The following is a 5,702-nucleotide window of genomic DNA, read 5'->3' as shown; positions in this document are numbered from 1 at the left end:
TTAATTTTGACTGAGATTCGCACAAGAACTTGATCAATATTCCACTATAAATAAATACACACACACACACACACACACCAAATAATTAAGAAATATGTGACACCATTGATGATTGATGATCGAGGCACTTACAGTTGCAATGTCTATATATATGTATGCATGTATGTATGTATGTATGACTTCTGCATGACGTTATATATTAATTGATTGTATATTCAGTTTTGTTTTTATATTTTAGCCGGCGAGAATCAACCAAACTTGGCTCGGCCGTCGCTGCAGGCTCCTGTGGGGTACGGTATTTCAGTATGTGTGAGCATGTACGTATGTGTATGTCTTAATTTTATACATACAAGTCATGGTTGATTAAGACGTACAGTACTTAATTAAGGAGGAACCAGAATTAAATCTTTTGGATTTAGTTAATTAGCTGTTTAGGTTTTGGCATAAATCTCATAGCTAGAAAGTAATATTGTTAGCAGTTGTTGGTACGCGGTTTCGTGGGACTGCTGCAGAATGCCGATGCCATGGAATATTATTATAACATACATGCCTTGGGGTAGATATCAATTTTGTAGTATTATTATGCAACCAGAACCACCCAAACTAATTGATTATTTAATATAATACAGGGATAATAATTCAAAGATCAAAGAATCCAATAATTCCATCGCAATGTCGTATCTTTTGTTAGCAGCCTAAGGTCAATGATATGTGCGAGACGTGGACTGCAGTCGTAGTTTAACATTATTAACAAAGTTTGACTTAACTAGTTAATTAATTAGCTAATTAGACCAAGGGGGCTACAGGACTAAAGATAATGGTGAAAATTCTTTAACATTATTTTTAGTTGAAGTGTTAAGATCATATATGTAAGATCCAACATCGTTCAGGGAAGTGATTCTTATATATATATTCCTATCCCTACCTAGCACGAGGTCTTTTGGGAGCTCACTGGCTTCGGGTTCCATCAGAACTCCGAAGTTAAGCAAGTAGCGCGCGAGAGCATTCCTAGGATGGGTGACCCATCGGGAAGTTCTCGTGTGAGTTCCCAAAAACAAAACCGTGTGGGCGTGGTCAGGGCCCAAAACGGACAATATCGTGCTTTGGTGGTGAAGCAGACCCAGAAAGTGGTTCTCCCGGACCGGAATGTGACAATATATAGAAGAGTAATAACTATATTATTTCTTAATTATTTTTCATTATTTGACCTTGGAGCATTATCTATTATATTTTCCGTCTACTTTGAACCCGTAGTACATGGGTAATTGGCCCCTTGTAATTCAGCCTCAACTTGCGTTCGTTTTGTTTTAGTAACAGTAACGGGTGGATCACCCAAAAAACTAGTTCAAAGAGTTATTATAGATAGTTCGAGTTTTAGAGACTCCCGTCATATTATCAAATAACTGAGTTTCAATCCAATCAGAAAGATTCTCAAAATAATAGTATTCAAGATTTATATTATAACTCTAATTGACAATCACATCTGTCACTATTCTCTTCTTCTGATATGCACTAACTCACATTCAACTATACATGTCATAAATTGTATGCACTGATCAATGATGTTGACCAGACGATAAAAGGTGGTATCAGCCATATCAACTTGCATTTGTTTGTATAGATCGAAAGTCAGCAAACAACTCTCAAATGATACACCATTAGACGGATCATCAATTTGATTAAAATATTATTCGTCCAAACTTCAAAGCTCAAGAGAAGGATATTCAAAAGATGTTATGCATTTTCTTGTGACAAACCCTTATGGGTCTACTTCTTTTTGCTCCTAATTAATTTGTATATCATATCTCGTGAACCGTTTATTTGGTTTTTGTAGGACCCTTTTGCTTTGTTAATTTTCATCGGTTTTTGTTTATATATTTTTATTTGAACAGATTGAAAACATGAACATGCAAAGCATTATCACCTGATTATTTCGACGGGTTAATTACACTAACATTCCATGAGGTTTATTGTGTTTTTACAAAACCTCCTCACGTTTGAAACATAACACTAACACCCCTTAAGGTTCTAATTCACTTTCACAAAACCCCTTCAGGGCCGACATTACCTTAAAATAATTTCTTAAAGACAAATTTACTCCATTATTAATTACTTTAAAAAATAAAAAAGGCTTCTTAAAAATACATATAATAATAACCCTTATAAAGAAAATAGATTTTTTTTTTGTTGGACTTCAGAAACATACAGTAACCATAATAATAAAAATAAATAAATAAATAAACTGAAAATAGAAAGCCACCTATGCATCTTCGGATCTTTCTCTCAATTTTTTTTTTGTTTATGTTCTTGTCCTCAAATCGCCACCTCCATCTCTTCGTTAACCTCCTTCACTCCTTGTTCACCCAAACTGAAACCAATTTCAACGAGAAAACGATATGGAAGAAAGCCTTAATTTCAAACATGGAGAAGAGTACTTGATTTGGCTTCTTGGAAGAAATTACCCGACCACATTCATACTCTGAAACTCCCAAAGGATTTAACAGGAGAAAGAGATGTTCTGCTCGGGGTTTTCCAATTAAGAAAAGAGGATTGGGATATGAATTAACAACGTAGATGAAGAAGGTAACAAGATTTCTTCAATTTTCTTTTATTTCCTTTTAATTGTTTAATGTAAGATTTTAATTGGAAATTTTATTCTATTTATTTATAAAAGATTTTTCATAAAGTAATTAATAATTAGGGCAAAATTGTCTTTAAGAAATTATTTTAAGGTGATGTTAGCCCTAAAGGGGTTATGTGAAAGTGAATTAGAACCTCAAGGGGTGTTAGTGTTATGTTTCAAACGTGAGGGGGTTTTGTGAAAACACGAAAAACCTCAAGGGGTATTAGTGTAATTAACCCTTATTTCGATACATACATATGAGAGCAATTATTTTTCATGGCAAGCATGATTCTCAATATGCAGAAATTATAGCAAATAATTTGGGTTTCGCAAGTAAATAATTATTAAAATGAATAATTATTTTTCAACATAGGTTAATACGTGAATACTAACAGGTGAATTCCGCATCCATTCAAATACTGTTCCTATTACACCATAATATCAATTGCCTAAACCCTAATTTAAAAAATAAATATCCACTTCCATAAGAATATTACAAAATAAATTAAAACCAGAAACATATGGAGGTTTCCCATGGCCAATTTGGCTATGCATGCCCATAACAGACAAAACCATATCAAAATTGTTGACTTAATGCTAGCTACCTTACTGTGCATAAAACAAATCTGCATGATACTACCTACATTACGCAGAAAAACATAAGCCAAAAATGCAAGAGATAGAGGAAGTCACAGTAGTATGGTGCTGAATTTCCTGCATTGTCGGCATAGAATGGCCCAAGGAAGAAGAAATGCATGTGCAGGGCACTACGTCAACAAAACAACCCTATCCATGTCAGCTGCTCAGGTATTTTCATTAGAAGATTTATCTGCTCCCATGGCCCAAAAAGTTTATTGTCTGACCAAACAACATAAAGTTTCAGCACATGAAAAAAAAAAAAATGTATATCCTAATTTCATATATCTAAGTAAGCATTTTCTTTTTGACATTTATTTAATGGGGCACTTCTATGATTTGGTCTATCTAGTAGCTAGAATGTTGTGACTCATAAGGTATGAATGCCATTTAATAATATTCCGTTTGCATTTGCTGAGACCAACTAATTAAATTTCCCTCATAAAAGAAATTGAGAGAGAAAAGGCAAAAATTCCAAATACCATTTGACAAATGATATGACAATTTATTGGTTTACAACTTCTCGTGCTTGTCACGTTCACGTATCAGACAATACAGTAATGGTTAGAATGACCAAGTTGAACTTATTCTTTATTTTTAAGTATTTTTGGCTTGAGTACCGGCCGTACTCACAACATTAAAACTATATATGATTGTTTCACCTCAAACAATGACATGACAATTTGGAACAAGAGCAAATTGCAATGCAAAATGACTAGGGATTTCAGACTACAAAACGTACACCTAAAACGTGCAACTTTGAGCCACAGCTGTTAAAGGGGCCGGGACTTGTACGTGGTTAGTCCAAGTTGTACTGGCTGTAAGATAAACTAAAAAAGATGAAACTGATGTTCGAGCTGCATTTGACAATTGAAGAAGAAGCTAACATATATTTTGAACCGTATATTGTTTGTTGCTAAATCCAACCCTTTAAATTAACTTAAACGTGTACTATTAGTTTGAATTCTATTTATGATCGTTTTCCAATTTGGTATTTTTTGCTTTGCAGTAGTGCACACGTTCGTTTGTTCTCTCTTTCCAGATCATTGAAAACTCTCAGTCAATATTTTGCACCTTTCAATTTCAGTATGCATGCATGCATGGCCAAAATAATCAAGAATAAATTAAACTGTATGTTGCAGCTCTGCTTTAAGGAATCACCATCTACGTGCTGAGAGTTGTCCCTTATTTGAAAAATATATGATCGTCTTCAATTCTGATTAGTAGGGTTTAGTTAGAAGAGACATCTTAGTTAAACCCTTGTTCGAAATATATATCATCGTCTTCAATTCTGATTAGGAGGGTTTTGTATTCTAGTTATAGGATTAAAGATGGTAGTGTTTTTTTTTTTTTTTATGCCCCGTAAAACTATTTTCAAGCAGCATACCTTTTTAATTAAAATTTTAAGATGCAGTTTTAGTTCTTGAAAATCACGTTTGAATTTAGTAACTTATGATGTCACGAGTGTGAGACCGTTGAATCACGTTCCCATTTTTCTTGTCGAAGATTTCCAATTTTCTTCTCTAAGATTTCCACGAAAAAAAGAATTGGGTTGTGAGGGACCATTTGGATCTTCCTTGCTCTTCAGCTTCACGGCTTTGACTATGCCCACCTACCCACGAGCTCCCCACCCCACGCCCCCCAAGTTCCAAGCTTCTGCTTCCAAAACAAATGGCTCGGCTTCGCTTGGCAGATCCATGCTTTCACAACCTTCACTTTTATATTTTTCTTTGTGTTATACTATTACTAAATAAACATTATGGTATAGATTATGGTGAAGTAGATTTTATTCGCACCTCATTACCTTGATTTAAGAATAAATAAATTACCTTCTTTTCATAAACCCTTGCAACATCTTAGTCTCATAATATAATTACTATAGTACATGAGGGCTTCATTGAAGGAGAAATTTTTCGATGTGCTTAAAATACGATGCGGTATACCATATATAATTATACAATTGAAGGAATACTTGAAAATAAAAACTTTCCATCAATTGTACAATAACGTGACTTACCGTCCCGTATTTCGAGCACATTGAAAAATCTCTCTCATTGAAGCAGCACTCAAATAAATGTGTTCTCCTTATATAGAAATGTCCTTGCAACGTTAACACATAAATATCCACTATGTCTAGTTGTGGCTTTCTTTGCAAAGAAGAAAGTTATCCCTTTTAAGTTTTAAAGAAATGAGAAATATTATTTCTTGTTGACAAATGTACAATATTCTTTGATAAAAAGGTGAAAGAACACACACAAAGAGCGAGGATATAGTGCTTTCATTTGGGTCTCGCACCCTACAATTACATAATATGAGGATCCTCTAACAGAAGATCAACAATAAAATTCAGAGATTCCTCAAACTGAATAAGCTCTTGCGCTGCCATTACTCCATACCTCGCCAACCTATGTTCAAGAAATGAAAAATAATTAACTTTTAAGAA

Source organism: the organism of the source record quoted next, unplaced genomic scaffold (assembly GCF_019419815.1).
Source record: "Pyrus x bretschneideri cultivar Hongxiangsu unplaced genomic scaffold, Pyrus_bretschneideri_v1 Contig19, whole genome shotgun sequence".
NCBI classification, from domain to species: Eukaryota; Viridiplantae; Streptophyta; class Magnoliopsida; order Rosales; family Rosaceae; genus Pyrus; species Pyrus x bretschneideri.
The sequence above is the reverse complement of the archived record's forward strand: the minus strand, read 5'-3'. Positions refer to the sequence as shown.